Consider the following 15,500-nt stretch of genomic DNA (forward strand, 5'->3'; position numbering starts at 1 on the left):
TGGGTTTAGGTCTGGAGACTGGCTAGGCCACGCCAGAACCTTGATATGCTTCTTACAGAGCCACTCCTTGGTTATCCTGGCTGTGTGCTTCGGGTCATTGTCATGTTGGAAGACCCAGCCTCGACCCATCTTCAATGCTCTAACTGAGGGAAGGAGGTTGTTCCCCAAAATCTCGCAATACATGGCCCCGGTCATCCTCTCCTTAACCCTCTGGGGACCAAAAACGCGCCCGCGCGTTTTGCTCGTTTTTTTTTTTTTAGCAATGAAAATAAACACAAAATGCTCTGTTAATTTTGATCTTTCATTTTCGTGTAATACATCAATCGATCCTGTTCAGTTTCAATTTTTTTTCTGTATACTCACAATAAAAATAAAGTGTTTTGCTTTTTGACAAATAAACAAAAATTAAGATGATGCGATTTCTGCCTTCTCTCTGTCAGTAAACTCCCGTTTGAAACGCGTTCGAAAATGATCTATAACTCCGCGAAAATTCAGTCAAACAGGCAAACAGACCCACGGGCATAAAGCTTGAGATCGCATCTTTTAATTGAAGTCATTTATATAAAAAACAAATATTCTTAGTTTCTGTAATCTGTATACAAAGAGAGCGACTCCAGTCGACCTCATTACGAGATGATTCACAGTAATTTGACCACTCCCCGGAGAGCGCGTGCTTTTCAAATGCAAATTCCGAGAACCATTTCAGATCTGTGAAACGCCCACATCAGCTGTAAACAAAGCGCGTCGCGAGTGAGACATTATAGCCTTTATGGAGAAAAGTTTCCACAGTGCTGATGAGGAGAAATATCTCCTGATATGAGCAGCAGATCCCGCTGAGGAGTGAGGTAGGCTGTTTTCTTTTCTCAAGTGTGGAATAACGTTATGGAATAACGTTAGTGTAGGCCTATAAACCGCAAAAAGATGAACCGCATTTCTATAATATGACTCGCGTTTCTGTGAGATGAATGAAGGGTACATATTTGTAAAGAGTGTTTAGCCTAAATATGAATCGCGCGTCTGTGTGTGAAAGAATAAACTGCTTTGCCATAGCCTACTGAGATGAGTAAAAATCGACTGAAATATGTTGAAATAAAATGTATTTGTATAAGCAACGTAAATTAACATTTATATGCCCTGATATTTCAATAAAACAACGTTAGTCAGGCGTTAGTCACACTATTTTTGTCAAAAATAAAGTCATAGACTAAGATGTTAGATGTTCCAATGTTGGCTATATTCAAACTAATGAATACATATGATAAAATGTAGGCCTATAATCTTTTTTTTCTTTCTTTTTTTTTTTTACAAAGAAAGAGCACACTTGAAATATTGTTGAAATTGTAATTATTGTTGTAATTGTAACATTTTTAATAAAATAGCTAAACATATTTACAAGATAGATGTAAGCGAAATCTTAAATGGTCAATACAAGTATTCTTCTTAATACATTGTCCTTGCATTGTGGCTCAGTCAGTGTCACACCTGAATGAATGACTATTCAGAGTCATTATGCAGAGTGGGTGGGACATCCCAGGTGTAAACTACTCCTTCACGCCCCCCTCGCATATTGGCTTTCCAAGCAAAACCTGTTTTACACCATTTAAATCAATGTATTTTTTTTTTGTGAACGATAAAGCAAGACTATTTTCACATCATTTTGAAGCCAGAACTCAAAGGGACAACATCCATTAGTCAAAAGTCTTGTGGACACATATTTAATATGTGTTTTGTGGTCTTAATTCAGCCACTTTCATTTTTATTTTTTCCAATAACCACGCATAAACATTATTCTCTTAAAAATACAAACATCTACATACACGTTGCCCGCATATTTTGGTAGCCCTGTTTGTGCTATATAGAGTGATTTTACACCTTTGCCATTAACATGTTTATAAATAACTGAAAAAAGCACAAATTTCAAGGCATGTCAGAACATCTCAAGGGCTCCAAAAACACCTTGGTCCCCAGAGGGTTAATACAGTGCAGTCGCCCTGTCCCATGTGCAGAAAAACACCCCCAAAGCATGATGCTACCACCCCCATGCTTCACAGTAGGGATGGTCTTCTTGGGATGGTACTCATCATCATTCTTCTTCCTCCAAACACGTTTAGTGGAATTATGACCAAAAAGTTCTATTTTGGTCTCATCTGACCACATGACTTTCTCCCATGACTCCTCTGGATCATCCAAATGGTCATTGGCAAACTTAAGACGGGCCTTGACATGTGCTGGTTTAAGCAGGGGAACCTTCCGTGCCATGCATGATTTCAAACCATGACGTCTTAGTGTATTACCAACAGTAACCTTGGAAACGGTGGTCCCAGCTCTTTTCAGGTCATTGACCAGCTCCTCCCGTGTAGTTCTGGGCTGATTTCTCACCTTTCTTAGGATCATTGAGACCCCACGAGGTGAGATCTTGCATGGAGCCCCAGTCCGAAGGAGATTGACAGTCATGTTTAGCTTCTTCCATTTTCTAATGATTGCTCCAACAATGGACCTTTTTTCACCAAGCTGCTTGGCAATTTCCCCGTAGCCCTTTCCAGCCTTGTGGAGGTGTACAATTTTGTCTCTAGTGTCTTTGGACAGCTCTTTGGTCTTGGCCATGTTAGTAGTTGGATTCTTACTGATTGTATGGGGTGGACAGGTGTCTTTATGCAGCTAACGACCTCAAACAGGTGCATCTAATTTAGGATAATAAATGGAGTGGAGGTGGACATTTTAAAGGCAGACTAACAGGTCTTTGAGGGTCAGAATTCTAGCTGATAGACAGGTGTTCAAATACTTATTTGCAGCTGTATCATACAAATAAATAGTTAAAAAATCATATATTGTGATTTCTGGATTTTTTTTTTTTTAGATTATGTCTCTCACAGTGGACATGCACCTACGATGACAATTTCAGACCCCTCCATGATTTCCAAGTGGGAGAACTTGCAAAATAGCGGGGTGTTCAAATACTTATTTTCCTCACTGTATCTTGACAAACTTTACCAATTGACCTTTCGCCGAGCCCCGCCCCCCTTAGTTACTGTTGCTACGTCCGACAAACAAATGATCAAACACGACCAGCGCAACAGATTGCCATGACGGGAAGAGGTATACCCGTGCGTGTCAGTGACCATTTTTGGAGCAATACCTCCGCGATATCCTCCAGATCGAGGCAAAAGGGGTTACAGTATGCAGTGGAGGGATATATTCAAAATATAAAAATACGCAATGAAGGAGACACGACTACTATCTACGTCTCTGTCGAGGCTAATGCTTACATAATATTTGTTCATACACATAATTTGTGATATGACAAAGAACAAGAAAACAAGTGTTTAAAAGCATTGAAAGACACTCACTGTTGTGTTTTTGTGTGAAAGAAAAAACTCTCTGAAAATAAAAGTGCTGTCAGCAATAATTTCTTATGTGTGTTTTTTCGCATAACACACTATGACTAAAATTTTAAATGCTGCAAAACACATGGGAGTTATATTCTCGATGCTGTAGTTTATCTGATCAGTCACAGTATATCATTAATCAAGCTTAATTTGACTTTTCAACTACAATTAGGCAGGGTGAACTGAAAGCTTTTACAATCTTTTAGCTATAACTTAACTTATATCATTGACAAAAGTATGTGGTGCATTTTCTTCCAAAAATGATTTTCTTTCTCAAATTCATGCTTCAAGTTGACAACGCACAATAAACGAAATCACACAATAACTGTTTAACCAGACATAGCCTTAATTTGCATCTAAATAACTTTCATTGCTTGTCTTTCATAATGCACTTACCATAATATTTATTAGGGGGACAACAGATCACAAAACTCGCGGTTGAGACCATAATATTTATTAACAATATTATGTTTTTTGAGTAACAGATAGGATAGTTTTTCAGATCAGAAAAAAAAAAAAAAAAAAACTTTAAGTAGCCATCGACACCACAGCCAGCAGACGTATTTATGCTTCGTAATGTTCGACACATTTAACTGGGAGTGGGGCCGTCCACACTGTTTTATCCATTGTAGGCATCGCTCACGCTGTGTTTTCGGCTTTGGGAATGGAAAGAACACAACTCCTCCAGACAATCTCTCGGGGTATCTAGTGTCCGATTTACAAACGCCGTGGGCGCACGCTTCACCATCTTGCTAATGTTTGTCGGACCTGCTCACATAGTAACGGTTGCTATGATGTGTGATTGGACAATGGCCGTTTTGGGGGAGGGGCCGGCGAAAGGTCAATTGTCATGGTGCGCAGGTCTGTATTGTCAGAGACTATTTATTATTAGGCCTAAAAGGACTTTGGTATTGTTCATCTTGGTTGTCTTGTTGTGTTTTCTGTCACCTGTTGCTAGGCAACGCTTCTTAGCCGATGAGCTAATCAACTCTGCGTACCTGAAGCTCGTCAGGACTGCCTTTATATGTGGTGTGTTTGCTCTTGTCTTTTGTCAGATCGTTTGGTGTTCATGCCTGCTGTTTTTCCCCGTTCAGTTTTGTTTTTCACTTCTCTGTGCCATTTGTTTCCTTGCTGCCAAAGCCTGCCATTCACCTCTTCTACTCGCGATTCTGACCATCTTGCTTGATTATTCTCTGTTTATAAATAAATGGACTTTTCTGCATTTGCGACTGGATCCTGAGTTATTCCCTGACACCAATGTTGTTATTTTAACTGGCATAAATGTGAACTAAGAGAAATGTTTCTGCAATTTTGTGTCTGAAATATCTGCTTTTAATTTTTTGTTATGTGTGACATTTCCTTTTAGAGTTGACTTAACGTTATGTTACCGTCTAGGTATGTGACAAAAAAAATCAATATAAAAAAATTCATATATAATCATAACCATATGATAGATAATAAAAATACCTTTAAAATGGTTTTTAAATGATTCAAATCGGATAATTATTAAGAAAGTTATGGAATTTTTAAATTCGGAAATTTGGGGTCATTTTTGTATCTAATTAAACCAATAAAACAATGAAAAACTGTGACCTTTTCCGCTTGACCAAACACTTCAAAATATCATAACTTCCTCATTCCTTGGTCTATTTGCATAATTCAAACACCACAGTGTAGGTAATTAAAAGCCCAACAGGATTAAGATGACCTCTTTTTAAAAGGTATATATAAAATTTTATGATTTCTAATTAACCACTAATTAATGAAACCGAGAGCATCAATCCACACATATCTTTACATATGAAATCAAAATCCTCTCAAATAAAAGGTATAATCACATATTTATTGTATTAAACAGACAATTGGCATTGCCACATGAATTTCATAGTTTCTTTAGTCATCTTACAAAGCAATTTTACTTCTGCTTACATATTAGATTAGATAGAGATTAGTTTACATAGAGATTAGTTTACATGACAAGAAGATCTAAAGAGACAGGCCAGGGTTTTCGTAAAAAAAATACAAACTTTTATTTTAATTCTGGCTCAAAATCAGACACACACACACTCTCCCTCACTCACTCGGTCGGTCTCTCTCATACACACACTCTCCCTCACTCTCTCTCTCTCTCTCACACACACACACACACACACTCTGTCTCTCTCTCATACACACACTCTCCCTCTCTCACACACACACTCTCTGTCTCTCTCTCTCTCTCTCTCTCTCACACACACACACTATCTGTCTCTCTCTCTCATACACACACTCTCCCTCACTCTCCCTCTCTCTCTTACACACACACACACTCTCTCTCTCATACACACACTCTCCCTCCCTCTCTCTCTCACACACACACACACACACACACACACACACACACACACACACACACACACACACACACACACACACTCTGTCTCTCTCTCTCATACACACACTCTCTCTCATACACACACTCTCACTCACACAATTCTGTCAACAAAACGATTACTAAAATAGTTGACGAATCGTTTCAGCTCTAGGATAATGTTAGATCTTGGCATATAAGGTCTGCTGCTAATTCATACGCCGACACTTCAAAGTCTACAGCATCATCATACGATTCATTCTCACCCCAATAGGCAATTACATAAGTTCCTTTTTTCTTTTTTTTCAGTTTCTCGACACGCCCTGAGTAAACAGTCTTCTCCCCAGAATCACTATCAAACCATACATGACAAATATTACGGCCCACTAAAGCACCAGAGAGAATGTCAGTCACAGCAGAAATGGAGTTTTCTTCCAACTCAGGAAACTCGCTCTCGATCAGGGACACATCTAACCCTTTGAGTTTGTTTTCAACAGCTTTTCGCTCCTTTTGATCCTTCTTTTGACGCTTCAGGGCAGCCCTTCGTGATAATTCACCCCTCATCTCCACATGACTTTGCCGATTAATTTGTCTTTTCTTTCGAGCCATACCTACTGCCCAATAGATGATCTTTTCCTTTTCAGGATTTTTCAGCTCATCGAGGTACTCAACTAGATGGTTTTTTTGAGCCCTCATCCTAGATGACATGAAGCATAGGGTGGCATTAGGAGCTCGGTGCTTGGCAGCACTAAACATACCGATGATTTCTTCAGAGTCAATGTTGTGTGGCCTAGCTGTTTCTGTTTCTTTTCGTAATTCATCAGTCACAATCAGTTCTAAATATCGTTTGTACTGTCTTTCTATGACGGCAGTTGTAGCAGAAAGACAGGCAGACATCATACTGACAAAAGAATCTTTGTCCGATGGAAACTCTAGGAGTCTGGCTAATGTTGAGTCACACTTGTCAAGGGTGTCACCAAAAAAATCGGTATCACGAGTGAGGACACTGATTGGATCCTGTTGAGCTTCTTTGAGGGATGACAGAACGTTTTTGACAATACTGATTCCTTCCAGGTGATCAACTTGCTTATCGGCAGAAGTGTAAAACTTCTTCATCCAAGGGCCTGATAATAGTTTTCCATTCAAGCCAAGGACCTGGATTTCCAACTTGGCAGTTGGGTTAGTGAAGTCTTTGTGCAAACCTGAGAGCAATCCACCACATGACACTGTCCCAGTTCTCAAGAACTTCTCAAACAGTTCATAATGCTCTATGTATTTACCACATAGGTGAAAAAGTACATGGAGACGATTCCCGCGATAACGAGGTAACAAGCCTCGGGGCAAATTGACATCTTCAAGAAAAGTAGTGAAACCCTTTGGGTCTCCCTTCCCATCCTTATAACGGAGTTTGTTCATTTGGAGGACAATGTTTGCTGCCAGACAGTCTTTACCAAATACATGTCCCTTAGAAGTCTCCAATGTCTTCAGTGCAGCCCGGCATGAACTGGCAATGGTGTCGATGGGATGAAGGTGGCAGTTAAGCTCATTAAGAGGTTTGCCCCACGACTCTGAAATTATCTGGATTGCAGCGTGGTTTACAACTGCGCGGTCTGTCATAACATTTGAAATGTTGCTGATGATAGATTTACGGCAGTCTTGGTAATCACAGAAATAAAAACCTGAATAAACTTTAGCCAGTTCATCAAAAGAACTTGTCACATGTTCAGCATAATCTTCCGCAGTGCCACCAGGTAACTGATCGATGGCTACTACAAAGCACTTTGTTTTAGTTGTAAGATGTATGCTATTTATATGAACACCTTCCTGTGTTGTTGAGTCAAACCCTAGTGTAAGGTTCTCGGTAGTCATTGCCACTTCAGCGGTTTGTAGGTCCGATATCACACCAAGCTCCCGGGCCATCTGCTCGACAGTATTTCTGTGGGGAACAGCATCAATCTTTACTCCAAATCGCATAGCAAACCTTCTGATGAGTACTGGTATATTCTTAGTAGGAACTTGGTTGATTATTGAATCATACACCATCTGTCTCATATCTAATGAGAACGTTTTCTCATCTTTCTTAGTTTTTTTCTCCACAACAGACGCTTCATTAGTAATGGATTCTTTAAGACAGAGTGTTTCATTCTCTAAGTACCTTATCTCATCATCTTTTTCAGTTAACAAGTTTGAGAGTCTAGTATGGTCATTCTCATGAAGTTTTTTACTAACGGTAGTAAGACGCCTGTTCTTGTTGGACTGCTTCAATCTGCGGTGCTTCTTTTTCAGTCTGGCCAACTTAAATTTAGTTTCCTCTAGCTCAGTAGCACATTTTGTGGTTTTCAGTTCATGTCGAAGAATCCTAATTGTAGATTTCTTCCTCTCTAGGATTTCATCTTTCCTTTTAAGACACTGGTTCAGGTACTTCACACTCTTATGCTGTCTCAGCTTCTTTCTAAACAACTTCTTCTCCATAGCATGCTTTTGCTTCATTTCACTTCTAGATTTTGCCATGAGATTCAGTCTTCTCCTCATTTTGAGTTTTCGTGGAGTTGAGACATCTCCCCTTAGCTGTGGAAGGGTGCTCGATTCAGGGGTCGAGGCTGAAGGTGTATTCTCAACTTGAACTGTAGGTTCTAACTGTGGAGAGGTGGGTTCGTCACTCATAGATGTAGGAGGATCAGTCCTGGAACTAGGGGAATGATGAACAGGGAAATCTTCATTGCAGATCTCCTTAAACTTTGCCATCTCTGCATCACGAGAGAGGTTCTTAAATCGTTGTAATGATCTGGACACAAGGGATACCACTTGATGCTGTAGAATTGAGATGTCAGGAATTTTGTTACTTATATCCCGGACAACATTCGTCCAAGAATGGTCATTAGAGATGAATGCGAGTAACACGTGACCATTCTTTAGCTCCTCATGATTAGCTGGTACAGCAGTGAAATGTTCCATCAAATACTGACGAGACAGGCCTGGCTGAGGAGAAAACGATCCCCGCTTTGGCTTTTTCTTTGGTGGCATGATGGTATAACCTAGGGGAAAAAAAGAAGTTTATTTAATTTATATCCAATTTAATTCATGAATATTGAATGCAGTTCCAAAATTGCTCATCTAGAAGAAATTTATATTTTGTTGTTGTGGAAATATAAATATGTAAACACCACACGACCTACTCCAGTTTTTCAGTATAATTTAAAATAAATATATACATATTAAGACTACTACTCCATAATTCTATTTATTTCTGTTAGGATGAAAAACAACTCACCTTGGATGTTCAAGTTATTTGACTCAAGTTACAACTCAAGTTATTTTCCCACCACTGTCATTGTTTCATCAAGAAGTAAATATACCTACAAAATAGACAATTATTTATTTCTCAGAAGTAATATTAATTGATGATTATGTTATTTATCATTTAGCAATCAATAAATGCATGCATGTTGATTTTTTTTTAAGAATAAACATCAGTACACTGCAAAAAATGCGTAATTAGTATTTTTGTTTTGTTTCCAGTCCAAGTATCTAAAAATGACTACATCAAGAAGCATTTACTAGAGAAGTAAAATGACATAAGAAATTCTATTTTGTTTTAAGATAAAAAGAAAGTAATGTAAGTAATTTTTGCTTAGAACAAGCTAAATTATCTGCCAATGGGGTAAGAAAAATAATCTTGTTTTCCATTCGAATTCAGATTTTTTTCTCTTAACCCATTGGCAGATAATTTTGCTTGTTTTAAGCAAAAATTACTTAAATTACTTTCTTTTTATCTTAAAACAAAATAGAATTTCTTATGTCATTTTACTTCTCTAGTAAATGCTTCTTGATGTAAGAATTTTTAGATATTTGGACTGGAAACAAAACAAAAATACTAAGTAAGAAAAGCATTTTTTGCAGTGTAGGCCAAAGAAATTCATTCTCACAACACACAGCAATGAAGCCTTAAAGTACTAAAGACATTTCAGTAATTGTGAAAATAATTAAATTTTACCAACTCTGTGCAGAATAATACAGCACACATGGGCTAAAATGTTTGTAAGATTTGGCCAATCAGCTTGCTAGAAACGGGTCACATGACTTGGCAGGCAGCCAGAAGCACAGTTGTTCTTAAACAAATCCATAGCCATCCATGGTATTTATTTATATGTTTGACTAAATCATGACAATAATGTAATCTAGAGATTCTAAACCTTCGTTCTGTATGATTACTTTGAAAAATACTGCACGGATTGATGAAAACTGGGAGAAGTTTTGGAAGCCAATATGACCGAATGGCCGATTCAGCTTTTGACAACAACGTCACTTGCGGATCGTAAAAAAACACATGCGAATGTTACAATCAATCCCAAACTTCACCTAATTCAAGTTAAATGTATATTCTATCAAAAGTATTGGGTTTGAAACAAAAAAATACTCACCTTCATAGCGGATTTTGACGCCAAACACGAGAGAAATGTTGCTTCGCTTGTAGCTTTCTTCTTATGGCAGCCATCTTGGAAATTCGAACGTGAAAATCAACGTGATGACGTAATTTATGTCACTAGTATATGGGCTTTAGAGGTATTCACAAAGCAAAGATACGACAGCTTTCCTAAGTCACCAACGCGCCTGGCGCTGATCACCTGCTGAGAACACAGCCGCGGGAACAAAGCGCTCGTGCGTATAGGTCAGTTTGTCACATACCTATACCGTCATATTGTTATGTGTGGAATATTGGTTGTATAATGGCACTGGTTTTTGCCAAGGCAGCAGTTTCTTTTCTTGCATTGGGGATTTATGCCCAGACATGGCAACAGAGCTGAAAGTTAGTGAAAAGAAGTCATCTTATGAAAAAAAAATTCCATTACATGCAAAACATCTTGGGTTATGACTGTAACCCTTGTTCTCTGAGAACAAGGAACAAGACACTGCGTCCTAAGACACTTTGGGGAACGCCTCAGCGTGACTGATGACTGAAGTACTGTATAATCACGGCAATCGAATTGGCCGGCGACAGCCATGACGTCACTACTAGTGCGACCAGGAAGTATAAAAGGACACCTAGAGAACATATCTTCCACTTATTCGTCTGAAGGGACTGTGCAGGCAACCCGGAGGCATGACGACGAGACGCAGTGTCTCATACCCTCTTCTCAGGGAGCAAGGGTTACAGTTGTAACTCAAGATGTTCCCTTTCGAATGGGAACTCGCACTGCGTCCTGAGACACTTTGGGGAATGAAATACCCACGTTGCCATGCTGAGGGGATGTTTGCCAATCATGGCTGTGACAAGTACAAAACACATTTAACTCAGAGTTAAATTTCCTTACTAGTACGCATTCCTGCTTAAAGAGGAAGCACCTTTGTGATTTCACACGAAGGCCACAGGTGAAAAATTAACTGGGGATTAGGACAAAAATGCACCTGCACATTTAAACTAAATCTAGTAATAAAATGAAAATTAAATTAAGTGTCGATTGCGTGCTTGCGGCATTAAATTTAGATCTTCTTATGTTGCATCATACTTTTTACGTTTTACACAGTTTTACAGCGATGTGCACTATAACCAATCACACAAAATCTGTTGTAATGGCCAATCAGTTCAGAGGCATGAAGTTTAGTAATCGCTGAAACAACAGAGTTTTGTTCAGTGCGCAAGCTAAACTAAATTCTGACTGAATTCCGCACTCTCGCGAATACTCTCATCATAAACCAATAAACAGATTTGGTGATTGTGCTCTTGAGAGCATCGTAACTAATATAAATGGTTTTTCTATTTACAATGTATTTTTGCAGCGTTGAGCAATGTATCCGATCACAAACATATCTGATGATTTCTTGAACGCAAAGGCCAATCAGACGTATTTAAGTTAGAATCCCCTCACCACTCAAAAAGCCAGAGTCTTTGTCCAATGTTGAGATCTGCACACTCAAATCCTCTCGTTATAGTAACAAAAAAGTGTAGACATTATGTAGGCTAAATAAGATATTCATTGTACAGTCAGCTTAATCGGTTAGCAGAACTTTTGTGAGATCGCGATGGATTAAGATGAGTGACAGCTTAGTGATTATAAGGGAGCGTTTTTATGTAAGCATGTAAGGTACGAGCGAATGTGCTGTATCGTGAATAAGTGCCTGCAACCACTTCAGCCGTGACTTATTCACAACACTAGTCTCGAGTACCTTTTTGCTTTTATAAACCGGTTATCACACAATACAAATATTAAAGCCAAAAAATATGTAGGTCTATCAATGCAACTTTCATGATGTAAAATCACTTCTTCCGCTGGAAAAAATAGTCCTTGACAGTGAGCAGCAACATAAGTTCATTATTTCAGCATTAGATGGCGGCAAAGACTGTCTTTATAAGTGAGTCAGTCAGTAGAGAAGTCTTTTATATTGAAAGGACTGAAACTTGTGAACACGGAGAAGCAAGACACAACTGACAAATGACTAGTGCTGCGTCTCAGTTCGCCTACTTATACTACGCCCTAAAAGTATGTAGCCTACTCTTTTTGTGAAGAAAAAGTAGATACTTTTGAGTGTGTAGCAGAAGAGTAGACAAGCTTTGGGACAAACCATCACGTCATACAATTGCGTCTTTAACGGTTGCTTTCTGTCGCACCCTGTCACGCAAACTGACCTGTCAATCATCTTGTCAAAGATAAAATACTACACATTTAATTTCCTACCGTATCGGAGTGAAATGCAGAAGTACGTTGATCTGCAGTCGCGTGTCTTTCATGCGGAGACTCTCCTCACACTATACAGTCCGAACATCGAGCTGCGACTTGACTTCTAACACTATACGTGTGAAATATGTGCGATAAACCGCCGTGCCGGGTTGCGCCGTATCCAGAGATCCTAAAAAGAGTCGCACGAGTCAGAATTCGGCTCAAAATCAGACGAAAATCGCACAGTGTATGCCCGCCTTTACTTGAACACACACGTCACTAACACTCAAAAAAAAAAATGTGTCTAAACATAAGATTTATGTATTTGAATTGCATATAAAATTTCCATCCATTTGGATTACATAGTTTTAACATAAACCAATCAATACTCTGAATGTGATTCATATTTTTAAGTCATACATAAAGGAAACAGATAAGATTTATGTAATTGTATTAATAAACTGAATGTGATTTATATTTGTCAGTCATATGTAAATGAAACAGGTAAGATTTATGTAATAGTACACAGAAAAATGCCCATGTTAAATTAACACTGCTCAGTGTTCATATGTGTGCACACTACAGAGTTAAAGCGGTGTTGAAGTTAATGAGATAATTAACTGATGATTGAGCATTAATTATGAACACCTGCTGTTAACAAGCAGAATCACTGAAGGAAAGAGAAACACAAGAACTACAACTGACTTCAGACACAGCCTTAGATGAAATCAACTGAAGAGAAAAGAAGACATTAAATATGTGAAGATCTCAGCAGAGGAGCATTAAACAACTCCACAAACAGCATTACCAGCTTCACTTATTACTAACCAGACTGACTTTATTTCATTTCCGTTTGAATGAAATCAATAGTTGTATTTTAAAGTCACCATGATGGTGGTTAGCGTTTGCTTTAGTTGGGCTCTTGACCCTTGACTCTTTAATGTAAAATTTTATCTGGCTGCTATAATTATGTGTTTATAAAACACATTTGTTTCAGCAAAAAAGCCAAGAGAAAATGAGATCAGGTGATGTTGGCTGTTTATTGATGAAGGTGTAATCATCATTATTGTGGCCTGACTCACTTATCTTTTTCAGTGTCTAATGCTTTGATTATTGGGGTTATGTGATTTTGTTGTGTTTATTATAGTAGCTGTGTGACCTGACAGCATTAGATCCAACAGTTAATATGAGCTTTTATACTTATAGTATATAGTATATATAGTACAGTATATACTTATACTTATAGTTAACCATTTAAGAGCCTATTTTTTGCTTGTGTTTTAATAAATAGAAAATGATGTACCATAATCTAGTTCTTCTGTATTTATTTTCTCTCCATCTTGTGAAAAATATTTTGATTTGTCGATATACATTACTACATATACTAGAAATGTTAATTATGTATTATTCTTTTATGTATTGTAGAATTTATTGCTGTAACCATTGCTGCAAGTACAATTTAAAACTGTATTGAAATGGTAGAATTACAGCAAATGGCTGGAACCACAGCTGCCAGTACTTTAGTGTGAAATTACAGCATTGTTGAAACCGTAAAATTGCGGTAAAGCGCTGGAACCACAGCTGCCAGAATTTTACTGTAAATTTACGGGTGAATTTTTTACAGTGTAGAGCCTGAGCTTCAGTTCAGGATGAGCAAAGAAACACTGATGATATGCTGCATGTTGCTTTATTTAACTGACAGTAACTGTGTAGTTGCTGATGCAGTGACGTATAGTCACAGCAAATCATGCATTTAGTTAAGTTCAAGAGATTCACTTTTTACAGTGAATATTTGTTAGTAAAATTCAGGAAATATCGGTAAAATAACTTTTTCTGTCAAAAAGTTAAATGAAAATATCTGTAGGAGTTTTTTGCACTTTATTTAAATTAGGATATTTTACAATCACTTTACTGTTTTTTACAAACAATTTTTTTTTTGCAGTGAAGTTTTTGATCATAATAATTCAGGAAATATCTGTAAAATAACTACTTTTTTCTGTAAAACAGATAAGAAAAGTTTTTGTTAAAGTTTATTGCACTATTTAAATTAGGATATTTTACTTTAATTTTACGGTTTTTGTTTGGCTGCCGTAGCTGACAGAATGCTGACAGAAATTTTGTTTGTATTTCATTTATGTGTTTCTTTCTTTTTTTGACAAAATAAAGAAGTGTGAAATCCGCACACTGAAAATTACTGCTCCAAAAGAGTTTATTTTAGCAACGTTTCGACCCTCAGGTCTTCATCAGGCTCAATGTAAATGTAGTAATGAAGACAACTTTAAATAGACACAGGTGATCACCTTAATCAGGCACACCCAAGAAATCATGTGACAAATACAAGTCATGTGACAAATACAAGTCATGTATGTCATGTGACAAATACAGCTCATGTGACAAATCCAAGTAAAAAAAAAAAATATATATATATATATATATATTTTTTTTTTTTTTTTCAATAATAATAATAATAAATAAAAAATAAATACTATAAAAATGGCTTAATATCAAAATCCTCATTCAACCCTAAAGGTGACAAAGTATTTAAGGTATAAATATTTCTTTCTTTTTTTAACAGTATCAAATAAAGATTTTTTTCATTTTCATTTCATATTTTACAGTACGTGTACTTAAAGTGTACTTACCCAAGAAAGTACTGGTTAATATGGGTTAAAGGAGCAGTCAAGAATGACAGCTAGTGGTCGAAATAGTGCAGTCCAAATTCAAAATATCAGAGATATCCCCACTCCTCCTTAGACCAAAGGACACCCAACAGGAATGAGTGCAATTTATAGTGAAAATTGACACAAAAATACCCATTCCAGCACAGAAACACACATTTCAAAGTAAAATAACTGGCCATAGAAGTGTTTTTCAGTGAACCTGTGTAGTTTCTACACATTTATTGTGCAAAGGACAACACTGCATGTCTCTCATGTGCAACTGCATCCAGCTTCCACCAGAGGGCAGCAGTAGCAGCAAATTGAAGGCTCAAAGACGGTTATCACATGAACAATTTACATTTACAGGCCGAATTGAATCCACTCAAACATAGCTGAACGCGGACCTAATATTTTACAAAACGCAAATGCAATTATAACTAAACACCTT

At 37.6% G+C, this 15,500-nt stretch overlaps 1 protein-coding gene across 1 annotated transcript in view; it reads left to right on the forward strand.

Annotated features, from left to right (window-relative positions):
* Nucleotides 1–15,500, forward strand: part of fbf1 (Fas binding factor 1) — a 214,230-nt gene that overhangs the window by 57,956 nt on the left and 140,774 nt on the right. The gene's annotated exons all lie outside the window — the stretch shown is intronic.

Source organism: Rutilus rutilus (genome assembly GCF_951802725.1).
Source record: "Rutilus rutilus genome assembly, chromosome: 1".
NCBI lineage: Eukaryota > Metazoa > Chordata > Actinopteri > Cypriniformes > Leuciscidae > Rutilus > Rutilus rutilus.